Source organism: Microcebus murinus, chromosome 14 (genome assembly GCF_040939455.1).
Source record: "Microcebus murinus isolate Inina chromosome 14, M.murinus_Inina_mat1.0, whole genome shotgun sequence".
Lineage (NCBI taxonomy): Eukaryota > Metazoa > Chordata > Mammalia > Primates > Cheirogaleidae > Microcebus > Microcebus murinus.
In genome coordinates, this window is record NC_134117.1 from 60933858 (window position 1) to 60953740 (window position 19883).

A 19883-nucleotide genomic window follows, 5' to 3' on the forward strand; every position below is an offset into this window, starting at 1 on the left:
AAATGGTGGCCCATTTTTTCCTTTTCTTTTTCCTCCCCACTTCCAAAGGTTCGTTAGCTCTCTGTTTTTTGTCCACCCGGGGTATGATCAGATTATTAAGCAGATGGTTTTAATTTGGCTTCTGAGTAGAGAAATATGCTCAATAAGCAATAGGAAGGCTTTCTACAGACCTGTGGGGGAATGTTTGTAATTGTTTAGCAGAGGGTGTGCCCATCAAGCATCATCACTTCAGCCTGCCTTGTTCATCTGTTGTCTTTCCACCCAAACATAAAACATGTACTCTAACTTTTGCTGCTGTGCCATTTCAGTGCATTATCAGCCTTATGTTTGTGAGGGTGCATTTTCTGTCTTCATCCACCATGGACATACGTGTAACAGATAGTATTGCTGTTGGCTTCTTGACTGGGGAAATGGTGATTGCACTCTGTCTTAATTTAAATGACAATGTCAGAAAAGTGAGAATGGATTGACAGCCTGATTTTCTTATGTATTCTTTCAAATAATTATTCAAAATCTTGTACACACAGAAGTTGTTTGCTGAGCATGTGAAGTCACCCAGTTTTACCAGGTGGCAGCTGCTGTCGTTTATGGGGACCTGATTTAAACCACAGACTTGAAAACAAAAGAGTGTCCTTATTTCACAAAAAGGGAAACTGATTTTTAGAAAACAACAGCTTTATTGAGATACAATTCACATGCCATACAATTCACTCATTTAAAATGTACAATTTATTCCAAGCTTGAGATCTGCCCAAAAAAAAAAAAAAAAAAAAAAAAAAAATAAAATGTACAATTTAGTGGTTTTTAATATATTCACAGCATTGAGCAACCCTCACCACAATCACTTTTAGAACATTTTCATCACTCCAGCCAGGCGAGGTGGCTCATGCCTGTAATCATAGCACTCTGGAAGGAGAGACAGGAGGATTGCTTGAGGTCAGGAGTTTGTGACCACCCTGAGTGAGACCCCATGTCGACTAAAAATAGAGAAATTAGCTGGGCATCCTAGTACATTACTCTAGTCCCAACTACTTAGGAGGCTGAGGCAGGAGGATCGCTTGAGCCCAGGAGTTTGAGGTTGCTGTGAGCTAAGATGACACCACTATACTCTACCCAGGGCAATGGAGCAAGACTCTGTCTCAAAACAAACAAACAAACAAACAAACAAACAAACAAACAAACAAACAGAACATTTTTATCATCTTCAAAAGAAATGCTGTACCTATTAGAAGTCCTAATAGGTATTTAGATTCGCCTATTTTGGACATTTCATATAAATGGAATCATACCATAGGTGGTTTTTGTGACTGGCTTCTTTTCCCTTAGTGTGATGTTTTTAGGGTTCATCCATATTGTAGCACATATCAGTACTTCATTCCTATAATGGCTGAGTAATATTCATAGTATGAGTATAACACATTTTATTTATCCATCAGTTTATGGATGTTTTGGTGGTTTTCATTTTTTGGCTACTGTGAATAATGCTGCTGTGAACACTTGTGAACAACTTTTTGAGTGAATATACATTTTAATTTCTCTTGGGTATATACGTAGGAGTAGAATTGCTGGGTCAAATGGTAAGTCTATTTTTAATCTTTTGATGATCTGCCAGACTATTTTCTAAAGTGACTGTGCTATTTTATATTTCCACCAGCAGCATATGAGGGTTCAGATTTTTCCGTATCCTTGTCAACATCTTATTAACTGTTGTTTTTTTTTTTTATTTTTTTTTTAATATTTTTTCTTATCCCCATATGATTGCATTGATAACTGTTGTTTTGATTATAGCCATCCTTGTGGGTGTAAAATGTTCTCATTGTGGTTTGATCTTTATTTCCTTGATTTAATTTAACCTGTGTTTAGAAACTTTTTTTTTATTAATAGACTTTATTTTTTAAAGCAGTTTTAGATTTACAGAAATATTGAGAAGATAGTACACAGAGTTCCCACATTCCTTTTCTTCCCCCAGTTTTCCTTCCTTCCTGATTGATTGATTGAGACAGGGTCTGTCTAACTCTGTTGCCTGGGCTAGAAGTGCAGTGGTATCACCATAGCTCACGGCAACCTCAAACTCCCTGTAACAGCCTCCCCAGTAGCTGGGACTACAGTTCTGCACTACCATGCCTGGCTAATTTTTCTATTTTTTGTAGAGCGGGGTATCTTGCTTTTGCTCAGGCTGGTCTCAAACTCCTGAGCTCAAGCAATCCTCTCGCTTCGGCCTCCAAGACTACTAGGATTATAGATGCCAGCCATGGGTGCCCAGCCTCGTCTTAACTTTTTAATTTGATTTTGTGAGTCTGTGTTTACCCTTATGACCATGCCTCCAAAACTTAAGTTCACTCTAAGTCCAGGAGAGCCTGCAGCAAAGAGAAAGGTGATTACAATGGAAATGAAAGTAAAAATAATTAAGCGTTTGGAGAAAGGCCAGATACCTTCATTCATTGGGAAAGCATTAAGTTTCAGTCTCGGGACTATCAGAACAATTATAAAGGATAAATTCACAACAGTGAAACATGTAAAAGGCAGTGCTCCAGTGAAAGCATCATTATTAAGCAGCGTAGTGGATTATTTACTGAAATGGAAAGGTTATTGTTGATTTGGTTAGAAGATCAAAATAAGTGTAACTTTTCTATTAGCCTAGGGTTGATGCAACATTAGGTGAGTGTTAACCTTTCATATTCTTTTTTGACATTTCTCCTGTCTCCTTTCTAAACTTTTTGTGTGAATTTGTTTTTCTGTTATGTATGTTTGAATTGAAAGAAAGAGCACAGTCGTTTCTGTAACATTATTACAGTACAGGGGAATTATTGTTAACAGTCTTACACTGTGTTTTTATTATCATATATCATCCTTTATAATATTATTATTACTATATATGTATACTGTTCATGAGGGATCCAAATTACATACAAATTTGACCTAAAGATGTTCTCAGGAATGTATCTCATCTGTAACTTGGGGACCACCAGTACAGTGCATTTGTTACAATTAATAACCAATATTGATGTTATTAACTGAAGTCCATGGTTTATTCAGATTTCCTCAGTTTTTATCTATTGTCTTTTTTTTTGTTTTGAGACAGAGTCTCACTCTGCTGCCAGGGCTAGAGTGCCATGGCGTCAGCCTAGCTCACAGTAACCACAAACTCCTGGACTTAAGCGATCCTCCTGCCTCAGCCTCCTGAGTGCTGGGACTACAGGCATGTGCCACCATGCCCGGCCAATTGTTTTCTACATATTTTTAGTTGTCCAGCTAATTTCTTTCTATTTCTTTTTTTTAGTAGAGATGGGGTCTCGTTCTTGCTGAGGCCAGTTTGGAACTCCTGAGCTCAAACGATCCTCCCGCCTTGGCCTCCCAGAGTGCTAGGCCACTGCACCCAGCCTGTCTTTTTTGTCTGTTCCAGGATCCCATGTAGAATCCTGCATTACATTTACTTGTCATGTCTCCTTAGGCTCTTCTTGGCTATAAGAGTTTTTCTGATTTTCCTTTTTTTTTTCTTAAATACTATAGTAGTTTTCCCCTTATCCATGGGGGAGGGATGTCCCAAGACCTCCAGTGGATGCCTGGAACTGTAAACATACTAAATCTGATTGCTGTCAATTAGAACATGTGTCTGTTCATGTCTTCCACCCCCAAAGTTAATGCTGTTTCCATCTTAACTAAGCACTTACCTCACACACTGTGCTGTGACTTTTGCAGTTTGAGGTGTGACAGCAAGCTAGCACAAATTTTTGTTTCCTTCTTAGCAATTTCACGGGTAGATTTTGTCAACGGAAAAGAATGCAAACTCTGTAAAATAAAGAGGTTTATTTTCAGGCAAATATGTGCAACCATTCCATGGAGAGCCACAGCCAAGAAACCTTGTGCAAGTGGTCTTGCTGTGGTTGGGTTATAGTTTTGTGTTATACATTTTAGGGAGACAGGAATTATATGTAAACTCATAAAGCAATATGTGGAAGGTGTACATTGGTTTGGCCTGAAAAGGCCTGAAAAGCTGGTTATTACAGGTTATAGGTGGGTTTAAAGATGCATTGATTTGTAATTGGTTAAAGAAATGAAGCTTCTTCTAAAGGCTTGGGATGTTTTAAGATAAGGAAATCTGTTAATCAGAGACTAGCCACCCAGACATATACAGAGAGACTCAAATGATCTGTTAAGTAAATTAATGACCTGCAGGTGTGATTTAAACCTTTTCTTGCACAGCTTTAGGACTATTACAAAGGATATCTCCAAGAAGGGAGGGGGACATGAAGAGGCATATATGACTTTCCTTCCCACGGCCAGCAACTCAGCGTTAGTGTATTTCTGGGTTCCCTTTGGCCAAGAGGGAGTTCATTCAGTCAGCTAGGGGTGCTTAAGATTTTATTTTAGTTCATAATTTGTTCTTACTGTGGATCTTAGCAGCCTTCGTGTATGATTTTTTCCCCTTAAGTCAAGAACTTCCCTTTTCACTTAAAGGAAGCACTTTATAGCTCCTCTTTGACCTATTCAGATTTCCAGCATCTATGCTCTTGCACTTTGGGGCCATTATTAAGCACAGTAAGGTTCACTTGAACACAAGCACTGCTAGACCATAACATTTCATCTGATAACTGAGTTGCCTACTAAGTGACTAATGGGCAGGTGGCATAGATGGATGGCATGGATATGCTGAACAAAAGATGATTCATGTCCCAGGTTGGACAGAACAGGATTTCATCATACTACTCAGAATGGCAAGTAATTTAAAACCTAAGAATTCTTTCTTTTAGGAATTTTCCATATAATACTTTGAGATCCTGGTTGACCTCAGGTAACTGAAACCTCAGAAAGCAAAACCATGGACAAGGGGGAACTACTGTATTTTTCATACATTGAATTATCCTGGCACAACTGTGCAATTCTTAAGGTTTGGTGGAATGTGGGGAAAAATATAGCCTTTGCATCTTAATACCTTATTAGTAACCTATGCAAAATGGGTGAAGTTTCATAAAGTGAGGTAGAAATCTCAGAGGCTTTCACTACACTTAGATAACACCAAAAATGATAAAGTAAACAATGTTGCCAAAAACATAAATTACTCTGCTAATAGTTTACCGCACTATAGACTTGATTTAGTTCTTGAGAAATCTTTTAAAGTGGGAGCTTTTCTTTTGGAATCTTCTGTTTTAGCATACAAAATCATTTCAATGACAAAGGAAGGTGTTAGCAGAAATAGGAGCAAATTGCTCTTCACATTGTTCCTGATTTTACTTGATGCCCATCCTGGACTTTTGGCACCCTCACCACTTGTCCCCTACTCCTCTTATATGTGCCTATCTCAGATCTTCTCAGATTTAGAGAATGAGTACTAGAAGAAAGAGCTCTTGAAGTGGATGTGGGGCCTAAAGGTTTGAAGAGGTTTGGCATAATAGCAATAAGGATAAGAAAAGAAAAATAGGCCAGGTAGGCTCTTGCCTATAATTCTAACACTTTGAGAAGCCGAGGTGGAAAGCTTGCTTGAGGTCAGGAGTTTGAGACCAGCCTGAACAAGAATGAGACCCTGTCTCTACTAAAAATAGAAAAATTAACTGGGCATGGCAGCGTGACCTATAGTCCCAGCTACTTGGGAAGCTGAGGCAGGAGGATCTCTTGAGCCAGGAGTTCGAGGTTGCAGTGAGCTATGATAATGCCACTGCATTCTAGCCTGGCGGAGAGAGCAAGACCCTGTCTAAAAATAAAAATAAAAGAATAGGTGAAAATGAAAACATTATAGGGTTTATAGGGTTAGGGACCAGAAATGGTCTGAGAAAATTGGAAGGAGAGTGTTAGATGTAGAAGCAGCATAATTGGGCCTCAGTGACTTTTTCTACTTATATAATTTATAGGAATTTCCTATAATTTATAGGAAACTCTGTGTGGTCTGATGAGCTCACCAGACAGGGTCTCTTTGTTAACTTATTTGTTCTGGGGTCTGTAGAACAGAATAGGCTACCAATATAATTTTTATTGGCACTCAGTATGTGGTCAGCTTCCCTTCCCTTCTTATCATTTTCTTCCTCTTTTTCTTAAGCATGTCTCTCTTCTTCCTTTGATTATGCCTTAAACTTGCAGGTTTAAAGTTTAAAAGAGAATGAGAGATTCATCTTTTGACCACTTTTGGTGAGACAAACATTTAGGTGATCCTGTGGTATACTTGAGGGATTTTCATTCTTCCTGTTTTCTAGGAGTTTTAAGTCCAGTTGGAGATATTTTTTAACCCTTATTCTAGAGATGCATTGATTAATGCTCATAATGGCATTTCATATAATTTATGAAATTATTAAATGCTATTTCATATAATTTTTAGAATTATGTGTTGACCTAAAAGAAAGAGGCTAAAGCACAAAATACATTTATATGGCTGGGTGCAGTAGCCCATGCCTATAATCTCAGCATTTTGGGAGGCTGAGATGAGAGGATCACTTGAAGCCCAGAGTTAGACACCAGCCTGTTCCACATAGTGAGATCTCATCACTACAAAATAAATAAATAAATAAATAAAATAAATAAATAAAATAGCTGGGCATGGTGGCACATTCCTATGGTCAGTCCTAGATGCTCAGGAGGCTGAGACTGGAGGGCTCTTTGAGCTGAAGAGTTCAATGCGGCAGTGAGCTGATTGGGCCACTGCATTCCAGCCTGGGATACAGAGCGACACTCAGTCTCAAAAAAAAAAAAAAAAAAGACTTTACTTAAGCCAAAGTGAGGATAGCTGCTCCCAAGAAGACTCAGACCCAAGTAACCTTGGAAATGAGCTTCATTGGCCTTTGTTACAAGCAGGTTTTTTTTTTTCTTTCTCCCCACCCTATAAGCAGGGTTTTAAAGACATAAAAAGGGGATTGGGAGTGGGCTGATACAAAGTTGTCTGTCATGAATTCTGATTGGTTTATAGAAATAATATTGATTACATGGTACTCGCTCTAGCCTGGGCAACAAAGCAAGACTCTATCTCAAAAAAAAAAAAAAAAAAAAGGAAATAATATTGATTGGTAATTGGTTATACATTGTTAAGCTATGGGGTATGTGTTGTATTGTCCAGCACAGCATCAGGTTAATTTACAGCTACTTGTGGCAATAGCAAGCAGTGTGGAGAGATGTATAAATAGCTGAAAAGGGAGGATTAGGTTGTGATTGCTATCTCTCTTTTTTTAATACTTTTTTTTTAGATAGAGTCTTGCTCTGTTGCCTGGGCTAGAGTGCCATGGTGTCAGCCTAGCTCACAGCAACCTCAAACTCCTGGGCTCAAGTGATTCTCCTACCTCAGCCTCCAGAATAGCTGGGACTACAGACACACGCCACCTGGATGAGATATGAAAAGTCATGTTATTGTAGTTTCATTGTAGCCAGAGTTGAAGCTCTATAACTCTGTCCCTATAGTCTGGTTTTATTTGATTAGTTCCACAATGAATAAATACTAATCTCTTAACAACTTGATTGAAGAACTTGGTCTTTTTTTTTTTTTCTTTTTGGTAGAGATGGGGTCTCACTCTTGCTCAGGCTGGTGTTAGAACCCCTGAGCTCAACTTATCCTTTAGCCTTGGCCTCCCAGAGTGCTACGATTAAAGGAATGAGCCACTGCACCCACCTAAGAACTTGGTCTTGATGTTCGTGTATCTTTCTTTGCATTTAGCACTGATAAATAGAAATCCTGTTTTACACTTTGAGATGGCACTACCATCCCCTTCCCAACCTGGTACTTAGAATGCTAATTAATGGTTAGCAAGAAAAGAAAAGCAACAGTTTTTTAAAATTTTTGGCATTTCTCTTGTTGCCAAAGGACTACCTTAATTTAGTATGCTGTATTGTTAAAATTTAAGAGCTTAATTAGTTTTGGACTGTGCCCATGTCTGTTTAATTTTACCAGTAAATCTTAATTATAATAAGTTTTTTTTAGGCAATTCACATATTTTCTCTCAATCTATAGAAATACAACAGATTTTCATATTTGGCAAGGATTCTCCTGATGAGTTTTTTCATCAGTATGCTTATAAAACAACTTTTTTCAATAAAGCTGTTTTATAACCCAGAGTAATACATAGAAGGGTGTGTGTTAGTCCTCTGGGGCCTTTGTGCCCTGCCTGCAAATGCAAGTTCTGGGGTGACTGATCACATGTCTAGGGGCAGGGCCCTGCCTGCTGTTTGTTCTGGGTGATATAACTAGGTCTCTTCCCTGACAGAGGGGTGGAGATTTTTCACTGTCCTGGACTTTGGGGCTGAGAACCTTTAGATCCGAAGCATTTTTAAATTGACTTACTAAATTCCAGCTGCTTAGTTTACATAATAATTTTTGTTAATAGTGTTTCCCGTTTGAGATATTAAAATGATCAGATATAATTTAAGTCCAGACAGTCTTGGAATTCTGAATTAGGGATTCAAACAATGACATTAACATTGAAATAAACAACAACAACATTGTTTTGATTATTCTCTAAAGCACTACAGAAGTGTCTTCTAGGATTCCCTTTGACTATAGTGTGCAAAGGACTGTTTTTATAGCACTGGCCCTTTGGAAGCAGCTGCCACCCTGCAAACCTTATTGTTTGGATGACCTTTGTCATCAGGAATGCCCCTGGAGGAAACAGCCTCATAATTGTTTTTCTTAAGCCTCTGGTTGAAGTTTGTGACATGTTCTTTCAAGTTACTTTTGGTTAGCTTCTTAAGTTTACTTTGTTTGCATTTAATTGGAAGCTCTACCTTTGTAGCTTTATTATAAATTGTTCGGACAGAGTTCCTGGTAGTTGGTAAAAAGAATTTCGTTCCCCTGATATCCTGTTCTTCTAGAAGCCTTTGTGATTTAGAATCACAATTTCCCATTGTTGCTAGCTGTGGTTGTCCCCTCCCTCCTACTCTTCTCTCCCCACAGCTCAGCTATTCCCTTGTCCCTCCGCATTCCTGTATCATTTGTCCCACAAAATGTCCTAATAATTGGAGGTCTTTTGCTGGAGGTTGAATGTGCTTTCTGGTAAGTATCGTAGTTGTGGTAAAAATGGGTAGAGGGAGGGAGGCAGCAACTGGTCAGTCTTTGTGAAGTGTTTCTTTTAACAGCAACAGTTTAAACTTTGAAGTTAAGAGTTTAGGACTCTCTCAACTTTCAGGATGCATCTTTTATGCTGGCTGTTGTTTCTGCTCTTTTCCACTTCTCTCTGTTTCATTTATTAAATTTAGGAGATTTGATATTTTTATTATTGGTTTAAAAAACCATTTTTATAGCTTTTCTTTAGCTTGTTAGAATTAAAGGCAAGAGTTGGGTTCCTTCTGAAGTGATGATAAAAAAAAGAGTTGGAGATTTAGTATTTTAAATTTCCTTCAAACAAGGTTATTTGTGATTTTTTTAATATTTATTTTTAGTATTAACATACTGGTTAAAATAATAACAAAGAAAAGAGCCTATTTTTATGGCTAAACTAGAAAGTATCATTTACTTCCAGAATCAGAGTAATTCTTTATTCCTATTAGTAGAATGTTGTTGGCAAAATTCACTAAGATTTTGGCAATATGTTGTCAATTCTGGGAAATGGTTTGCTGAATACTTCAGGATAACAGATGCTTCTGGGAATTATTTTTGGGAAGTTCGATTTGTTGATTAGCACTTCCTCCCTTGATGTGTGGCCCTATAATCCTTTTAAAAGTAAAATATTTAATATTTGGTGTTTAGATTGAGTCAAACATCACTTTAATAATGGGCTTTCTGTTTCTTTGGGCTGTATGTTTTGATCTTCTACTAAGAAACAGTATTAGTGTGTGTATTTTTAAAAAAAATACTGCATGGTTGATATTTTGGTATTTCAAGCAGTTGTAAGTGATGAGCCTTGAATTCTACAGAAGTACTGCTAATTACAAGTTATCTTCATGGTAGATAATGTGAGAGAAAACTTGTTTGTGGGATTTTACTGCTGTTCAGTTGACTCACTTATTCAGGTGATGGCTGTACTTGTATAATAATGATTTCTTGAGCTGCTACTATGAGTCAAGTGATAGGTCCTGTTCTGACTGCTTTGCATTGACTTCTTTTTTTTTTTTTTTTGAGACAGAGTCTCACTTTGTTGCCCAGGCTAGAGTGAGTGCCGTGGCGTCAGCCTAGCTCACAGCAACCTCAAACTCCTGGGCTCAAGCAATCCTACTGCCTCAGCCTCCTAAGTAGCTGGGACTATAGGCATGTGCCACCATGCCTGGCTAATTTTTTTTTCTATATACATTAGTTGGCCAATTAATTTCTTTCTATTTATAGTAGAGATGGGGTCTCACTGTTGCTCAGGCTGGTTTTGAACTTCCGACCTCCAGCAATCCACTGCCTCGGCCTCCCAGAGTGCTAGGATTACAGAGTGAGCCACCGTGCCTGGCCTGCATTGACTTCTAATTGCCAGGACAACGTGGCCAGGTAGGTAGCATTATCCCTCTGGGAAGTGGTTATACATAGGTAGAAAGAACATGGGTTTTTCTTTTCTGCAAAATGAGGAAAATAATCACTATTTGGCAAGTTAATTGTGAGAATTAAAGGACATGCTGTGTGTCCAGTGCCTAGCACAGTGCCAAACACATGGTTGGTGTTCATTGAGTGGTAGCCACTATTATTATAATTTTACAAGTGAAAGAACCAAAGAGAATAAGAAACTTGCTGAAGGTCACTCAGTGGTAAGAGCTAGGATTTGAACTGGCTTAAAACCTCTAGTTTGGTAGCCTTGGAGGAAAGGCTTTTAGAGCAGATTTCAGCAGAATCAGGGCCCACCACCCAGAGAGGAATGCATTCCCCTGTGGTTAGGGGTCTTGAGGACACCAGCTCTGACAGGAAGTAACCACATCCCACACCCGGTCATCCCAGTATGGACACAGGCTATAGCCAAGCTGACCTATAGTCCAGGGGAAGGACCACCAGTGACACAAGTGCTGATGACACAAGGTTGCTGGGGGGCCAGAGAGAGGGCAGGCAAGATAGGTGGATCTACTCATCCCTCTACATCCTGCCCCTACAGGTTTTTTGTTTGTTTGTTTGTTTTTTTAGTCAGTCTCTCTGTCACCCAGACTAGAGTACCCATGCTTGAGCCTAGCTCACAGCAACCTCAAAGTCCTGGACTCAAGCAATCCTCCTGCCTTATCTTAGTAGCTGGGACTACAGGCATGCACCACCACACCCAGCTAATTTTTTCTATTTTTAGTAGAGATGGCTAATTTTTTTTTTTCTTTTTCTATTGTTAGTAAAGATGGGGTCTTGCTCTTGCTTAGGCTGGTCTGGAACTCCTGACCTCAAGCAATCCTCTGGCCTTGGCCTCCCAGAGTGCTAGGATTACAGGCGTGAACCCTCCACCCAGCCCACAGATGAGCAGTTCTTTATGGATGCTTTTCTTTCTTTGGTATCTTCTGTCACCTTCCCAGTCAGTCATGTGCTTGCTCTCTCACACTGGAGTTGCTTGTGCCATTCAGTACCAGTGTTCTCCCAACAGAAATGAGTCAAGCTGGTTCTGTCAGTGGCTTCCCTTCCTATTTTCCTCTTGTTGATAGAGCTGTTGTACTTTCATTATTGTTTGTGCTGAAATAATTTGAGTACTGGTATGCTTATAATGAGTCATAACTAGTGCATAGTTGCAATCAAGTGTTTAAATTTAAAAAGCCTTAGTGATTTAAAAAATTAGGGGAAAAATTCTCTGGTTCTAAGTTAGTGAACCAGAGAGGGTTATTATATAGGGCAACTTTATGGAAGTCATGCTTATTGTTTTGTTATCCAGGGGCCTAATAAATTGGTATTGATTCTCTTTCCTTTAATCACTGCTGTTATTAGTTTGCTGCTATTGGCAGTATAGTTGAGAGAGAACATTTTGTTTGTCCTGAGGGCCATAAAATAGAGTATCTTTCTTCCAAAGATATTTTTAAAACACAGAGTATGATTTAGATGTGCATGATTTAGGGCAGGAGATTCAGGTAAGAGCTAGAGAGCTGATTGGTTGTGCCTATAACTGAGCTATCTCTAAACTGAAAAAACATGAGTTTGGTTTGTTTCACAAAAGCTTAGTTCTTTTTACTCATTTAACAAGTAATGAGCATTTGTTGAGTATAAGTCAATGTAACTTTCTACATTATATTCTAAGTACTGATATTCTGGTTAAATATTGATCAATGAAATTCCTGGGAGGGAGAAAGAAGTTCCAACTGGCGGAAAGAGGTATTTAAAAAGAATCCTTTATACCCCTGGCAAGGCTAAAAAAAAAAAGGAAAGAAAAAAAAGAAAAGGAAAAAAAATAACAAGAATCCTTTGTCACCAGCCTGAACAAGAGTGAGACCCCATCTCTACTAAAAATAGAAAGAAATTATCTGGACAACTAAAAATATATAGAAAAAATTAGCCAGGCATGATGGCGCATGCCTGTAGTCCCAGCTACTCAGGAGGCTGAGGCAGAAGGATTGCTTGAGCCCAGGAGTTGGAGGTTGCAGTGAGCTAGGCTGACTGCTCAGCACTCTTACGGGGGCAACAAAGTATGAAACTCTGTCTCAAAAAAAAAAAAAAAAAAAAGAATCCTTTGTCAATCACTTATAGCATACATTTTTTTTTCAGTCTTACAGAGTTTCCAACTAAAAGTATCCTAGATTTTTGACTGAAAACTTATTCCAACATAGAATGAGCAACTGAATTTATGTTTTTCTCATTTATAAATTAATACTTTCTAGTAATGAAAGGATATCCATTGGGATCCCTATTGTTTTAGAAAAATCATGCATATACTATATACTGGAATGGAAAATGTAGTTTCTTTTTTTTTTTGAGACAGAGTCTCACTCTGATGCCTAGGCTAGCGTGCCGTGGCATCAGCCTAGCTCACAGCAACCTCAAACTCCTGGGCTCAAGCAATCCTTCTGCCTCAGCTTCTTGAGTAGCTTGGGACTACAGGCATGCGCCACCATGCCCGGCTCATTTTTTTTTTCTATATATTTTTAGTTGGCCAATTAATTTCTTTCTAGTTTTAGTAGAGACGGGGTCTTGCTCTTGCTCAGGTTGGTCTCGAACTCCTGACCTTGAGCGATCCACCTGCCTCCCAGAGTGCTAGGATTACAGGCGTCAGCCACAACGCCCAGCCTCAAGGCAGTTTTAAAATTATTATTTTTTCTTTTTTTCCCCCAAGATTCATATATTGAAATTAAATTATTATTATTATTTTCTAGATCCCATGAACTTTGTTTTCTTTAAGATATATAAGCCTTAAATGAAACGTACAGCTGCTCATTTTTGTAAGTGAATTTGGAAAGTTTAGGAATGGATCCAATTTTAATATTGGTTATATGGTGAATAATTTGTAATAATACTTTAAATTGCTAATATACATCTATTGGGAAAAAAATAAAAAGAATCCTTTGGGAAATGAATTAGCATAAATCATTACTCCTTTTTGGTGAGTTATGACTATCATTAGTCCCCATCATTGTAAGTAGTCAGAATGACTTCTTCAGACAGGTTTGCAGAGTGAAAAGGGTTGTTAATATTAGGTAGGACTGGATAGATGAGAGTAGAGAAGGGGGGCATTCCTGAATTGAGCAAAATGGCTAGCCATGTGCATGGAACAAATCTTTTTTTGTGTTTTAAGGGGAGTAGTGGTAGATGACTTTGGAAGAATACATGAGATAAGATTGTGGAAGGCCATTCAAAGCCAAAGAGTTTTGACTATATTTTGTCACTTAAGTTTTCTAAGCTAAAACAGTGATTGATCAGAGTTTGCTTTTGGCAATATTGTATAAATGGGATAAGAGGGGAAAGATAGGCCGGGCGCTGTGGCTCACGCCTGTAATCCTAGCTCTTGGGAGGCCGAGGCGGGCGGATTGCTCAAGGTCAGGAGTTTGAAACCAGCCTGAGCAAGAGCGAGACCCCGTCTCTACTATAAATAGAAAGAAATTAATTGGCTAACTGATATATATATAAAAAAAATTAGCCGGGCATGGTGGCGCATGCCTGTAGTCCCAGCTACTCGGGAGGCTGAGGCAGGAGGATCGCTTGAGCCCAGGAGTTTGAGGTTGCTGTGAGCTAGGCTGACGCCACGGCACTCACTCTAGCCTGGACAACAAAGTGAGACTCTGTCTCAAAAAAAAAAAAAAAAAAAAAAAAGAGGGGAAAGATAGTTAGGAAGTTAATTACATTAGTCTAGGTGAATTGTATTGAGAATGTATTATTTTTAGGATACATTTTCTCCCATTTAGATATGGCTTTGGGTTTGTGCTATCAATTATAGTTTAATCTTATGGAATTCTAACAGTGGGTTTATGTTTGTGTGTTTTTGTATGTAAGAGAGAGAGGAAGAGGGAGGGAGAGAAAAATGGGTATAGAGGATGGTCAGTTATCATCATCATAGCTACTACTTATGGAACTCCTATTTTCTATTTGGCCTTACATGTTCAGCATACATTATTTTTTTGAATCCTTTCAACAAATCACATTTATTATAGGTAGTAAGTGGCCCCAAAGTGATGGAGTCAGGATTGGAATATAGACTCATCTTATTCTTCATTGTCATCAAAACATTTATTCCATACTTACCACATACTAGGTATTGGGCTAATAAATTATACATGTATATATTATTTGATTTAATCCTCATAACAATCCTATGAGATATTATTTATTTTACATTTACATTTACAGATATTATACATTTTACTGATGAGGTAACTTAACTAAGACAAATTCAATAACTTAGTCAAGATGAGATAACTGTTAAGTAGTGGAGTCCAGACCTCTTGTAATCCAATACCTCTGTGTCCCCAAATTGTATAATTCACATTGTGTTCTCTGGGAATGGCACCTATTGGATGTGCACTAAAAGCATGGGCCTCCTTAGATTCTACAATGTGGTTGACCTTGCAGAGGCTATACTTTTAGTCACTGTGTTCTTTCTACTACCATGCTGCCTCCTTTAGAAGTCAGTAAATTATCTACATAGCTCTGGATCTTTATAAGGAGAGGTTAAGTTGCCTATAACTGTCATTTCTTAGTTCATACACTTTGTTAGTTCTAACAAAGTGAAACATGCCATCTTTTTTGGCATTTTCTTTCCAACTGGTTTTGGACAAATTTGTTATATGACAGTTTTCTAAGTTCTTATAATAGGACAAATAAGATTTTCTGTCCTTTATCAGCATACCATTCTTCGTGTTGTACATGATGTAATAATTTGAAGCTGCCAAAGTCCAGCCCTCAGAAAATTGTTTGAGTTGAGTAACTGTTCACTGGGGAGTTTAAGATAACCAGCCCATAAATCAACAAATAGCATGGCCTTTTTATGGTTGTATTTGTTTATCTCTTTATATGTTCAAGCTTGAATCAGAAGCAAATATTGATTCCATTGATATAGTCTTTTTTTTTTTTTTTTTTTTGAGACAGAGTCTTGCTTTGTTGCCCTGGCTAGAGTGAGTGCCCTGGCATCAGCCTAGCTCACAGCAACCTCAAACTCCTGGGCTCAAGCAATCCTCCTGCCTCAACCTTTCGAGTAGCTGGGACTACAGGCATGCGCCACCATGCCCAGCTAATTTTTTTTCTGTATATATTAGTTGGCCAATTAATTTATTTCTATTTATAGTAGAGACGGGGTCTCGCTCTTGCTCAGGCTGGTTTCGAACTCCTGACCTCGAGCAATCCGCCCACCTTAGCCTCCCAGAGTGCTAGGATTACAGGCGTGAGCCACTGCACCTGGCCTGATATAGTCTTCATTAGAAAAAGTTGTTAGCAGTATCTCAAGCTAGGTATGGACATTTTGGGGGCTGTTTAAGGAGAGTCAGAATTTATCAGGTTATTAGAATTAGTTGTTCTAGGTAGTTATTCCTTCAAACAAAAAGTTTTCTCTTTCAATTAAACTCTGAATGGTTCAATGCCTACGGTATCCAACCTCTGTGTGGAATAAAAAGATGCCCTTCAGGAATGTAAAATGTAGTCCATGTACAGAAATAACTGTAACATGAAGGAGAATGTGAATGTTTTAATCTAAGTCCCACATGCACTGAGAGCACCGAGGAGGATAAAATAAATTGGAAGATGGGAAAGGTGAGAGGGGAAGAGGATCTGAGAAGACTTTTAGTATAGCTGTTCCTTATAGGATAGTTATGATTTTCAAGAAGAAGGGGAGAAGCAGAGACCTTCCAGGTAGAGGCAATGTTAGAGCCAAGGCAATGAGAAAGTAGAGAGTTTATTTATTATACAGAAAGGAATCCAGTTCACTTGTAGTGGACGATGAGTGAGGGGCACATAATAGATGTTAAGTGAAATGTCTGATGAATGAGTGAGTAGAAAGTGAAGCTGGAAATGATGGTAAGGTCCAGTGATTCTTAAACTTTATGCTGGTGCTAGACATGTTTAATTCCATCTTACAAATTAAGAATTTTATTGGCAGAATATGTGAATTTCAAAAATATGTTGTATAAAAATCACAATCCTGAACATGAGTCAATAAGGGAAAAAAGCTGTCAGAATTGGTCCGATTGACTGTTTTGATTTTTTTTTCCCGTTAAGTTTGCTATTTGTTCATGTTTTTACTTGCTAGCAGAATAATTATATAAGAAAACATTATGGGAGAAAAGCTTGTGAAAAATCCATCCAATAATTTTCTCCCTGGTGAATTAGAAAAATATCATTATTTCTAGCCAAAAGAACATCCCCTTCTAGAAGCCATTGAAGATTTTGAAAAGGGGAGTGATGTGGTCTGAACTGCATTTTAAGAGTACTTTGGGGGTCACATGTAGGATTGGAGGGCTGGCAATGAGTCAGTAATGTGGTGCAGTGGTCCAGAGGTGGAGAGGATCTGAACCGTAGCAGCAGCAGCAAATATAGAATGAAAGGCAATAGAAATCCAAATTTGGCCCTCTGTTTCTAAATAGGAAGTAGTTATTAATTATTAAATAGCTTTTATATTGTTAGGATATTATGTGTTTCAATGGTTGGTGGCTTCTGGTCTGGAGTCCACTCTATTTTGAAGGAAAATGATTATAAATCCCTACTTTTAGTTTTACAGATTATGGATTATTTATGAATTATAGATAATTTAGAAAATAAAGAGGGAAAAAAATCCACAATTCCATCATCCTAACAAGACCCCTGTTTTTTATATTTACTTACCCTTAATCTTGTAGATTTTAAAACTTCTTTATTAGTTCATTCTAGGTATTTCAAGCTCTGAGAAACAGGTTCCTGAACTAATAAAACTTAACCCATTAACTGCAATACTGTAATGTTAAACATAGTGAACCAAGAGGTTTCACATGAAACCTTCAGTGAACTCAGGATTACAAACCATGTCAATGTCTCCTCTATTCCTATAAATTAATTGGTCTTGGTCTACCTACCTTTAGACATATAGATACTAATCTTCCAAAAGCCTTAATTCTCTTTGGGCCCAAGTTTCCATCTCCCTCAATGAATTATTTACATAAATGAAGAGTTTTTTAGTTTGAACCAATTTTGGGCTTACAGAAAAGTTGCAAAAGGAGTACAAAGCGTTTTATTTTTTAAGAAACAGTGTCTTACTCTGTCGCTCAGGCTGGAGTGCAGTGGCACGATCGTAGCCTGCTGCAGCCTTGAACTCCTGGGCTCAAGCAATCTTCCTGCCTCAGCCTCCTGAGTAGCTGGTACTACGCATATTGTTTTTTTTTTTTTTTTTTTTTTTTGAGACAGAGTCTCGCTTTGTTATCCAGGCTAGAGTGAGTGCCGTGGCGTCAGCCTGGCTCACAGCAACCTCAAACTCCTGGGCTCAAGCAATCCTCCTGCCTCAGCCTCCCACGTAGCTGGGACTACAGGCATGTGCCACCATGCCCGGCTAATTTTTTTATATATATATCAGTTGGCCAATTAATTTCTTTCTATTTATAGTAGAGACGGGGTCTCGCTCTTGCTCAGGCTGGTTTTGAACTCCTGACCTTGAGCAATCCGCCCGCCTCGGCCTCCCAAGAGCTAGGATTACAGGCGTGAGCCACAGCGCCCGGCCCGCATATTGTTTTCATATGTTCCTCACCCAGTTTCCTCTAATGATACTGTATTATGTAATCATAATACAATGATCAGAACCAGGAAATTAACATTGGTACAATACTATTAACTAACGATCTCTTTTGAACTTCACCAGTTTGCCCACCATTGTTTTTTTGTGTGTGTGTTCCAAGATCCTATTTAGGATCTCACATTGCATTTTAGGTATTTTTCTTGTTTAGTCTCCTGCAGTCTGTAAATGTTTCTTAATCTTTCTTTGTCTTTTATGACCTTGACATTTTTGGAGAGTATTGATCGGTTATTTTGTCAATGTCCCTCAATTTGGATTTGTCTGATGTTTTCTGATGATTGAATTGAGACTATGTGGTTTAGGCAAGAATCCCACAGAAATAACATTGTGTACTTTTCAGTGCATCATATCATGCCATTTATGATGTCAATATGTATTATTACTAGTGATTTTGACTGTGATCCTTTGGTTAAGGTGGTTTCTGCTGGGTTTCTCCATTGTCAAATTACTGTCTTTTCCTTTGTAGTTAATAAATATCTTAGTGGAGATACTTTGATACTATGATTTGCAGAAATGCCGTGGAGTTCTCTACACATGGAATTATTAAAAGTAGTGTCTATTTAGAGACCTCACTGACTTCAGTTACTGTGAAATGAATTCCTGTAAAGACCATCTATCCCCTTCTAAGCTTCCTGTACTTTACACCTGGTTTACTTAAAGGGTCCCTGGGCTTTGCAGGAACAAATCGTATCTAGTCTTCATTGGTCTCAGTTCCCTTCAAGCCTCATTCATAATGGATCTTCCATGCTAATAACCTGTAGCTCTCTGTACCTCACTTACCCCACTGTCTGTTAGGGTTCCAGGCTCTTCCTGGCCCTGGCCTCAGCGTCCTTTATGCACAAGCCAGTATCATTTGATTGACTACTTGGGGCTTTTTCAGAAACCGAGGCTAAGAGAAACTGATTTTGTTGGTGAGGAATACAGTGGGGGATAATTAGGATAGCTGCAGCTGCAGCTTGGTTTTATTACTTTGGCCTGAGGAAAATGGCAGCATATTAAGCTGTACTGTGTATACTTTTGTGAAGGACTCATTCTTTGTATTTCATTAATACAGAGAAGATAAGTTTTTTCTATAGGCCGGCAGCTTCTACAGCTGTACCTTTAATGCTGCAAGTCTTAGTCTGAATTAAGATCTTTTTAGTTTAGCCCTGTATTTTATACCCTGTGGACTGTGGATCCCTAGTAGAATTACTACAATGAGCATAAGAATCCAAGATCCAAATGTGGACCAAACTTTGTATTTAGATCTATTTAGTGCTAACAAAATTTATACAATGAGTAACATTATATGTTTCTTTGATTAATAAGCTACAGATGTATTAGTATTACTGAATTCAAGGTAACATTTGAATTATGTACTTTCTCAAGTAACATACACTATGTTACAGAAAAGTCCAGTTTCTGTAACATAGGCAGGGGCAGATTCAGATTCTCTGAGGCCTGAAGTTTATATAGCTCAGGGGTCCCTCTTTAAGGAAAATATTTATTAAAATAGAAAATTAGAGACTAGGCCTTGAGGATCCATGTAAGAGATGAGCCATGACACTTAAGTTTCATTAGTGTATTGGTAAATCAGCCTCTAGATGTGGGGGTCTGCCAAAAGGTTGGAACCTACTGTTTTCTATTGTCTCATGCATGGAAAGGTTTTTGGCCTGCCCACAGAAGGCTAGTATTTTAAGATTGGGAACAATGGACATATAACTTAGTAACTCTATTACACAAGGAAATAGGTAATAACATGACATGCTTCCTTCTCAATTTTGGCTTCTACCTTCCTAGAAGTTTAGCTGATGTCAGGGACAACAAAGTACTGTAGGCTGTTTTGACTTAGTTAATCTTAGGAGGTAGGTAGTAATGATTAACTAT

General features: G+C 38.3%; 1 protein-coding gene across 16 annotated transcripts in view; it reads left to right on the top strand.

Moving 5' to 3' along the window:
- Positions 1 to 19883, top strand: part of USP54 (ubiquitin specific peptidase 54) — a 135478-nt gene that overhangs the window by 29431 nt on the left and 86164 nt on the right. For 9 of the 16 annotated variants that reach the window (XM_076010156.1, XM_076010148.1, XM_076010158.1 and 6 more), the window contains exons 1-2: positions 5 to 8962; positions 10229 to 10378. The exons of 6 other annotated variants lie outside the window; for them this stretch is intronic. The gene's annotated coding sequence lies outside the window, so the exon portion shown is untranslated. Of the gene's footprint in view, positions 1 to 4; positions 8963 to 10228; positions 10379 to 19883 lie in introns of those variants that run through there. One more of the 16 variants, XM_076010150.1, reaches the window with a different exon arrangement.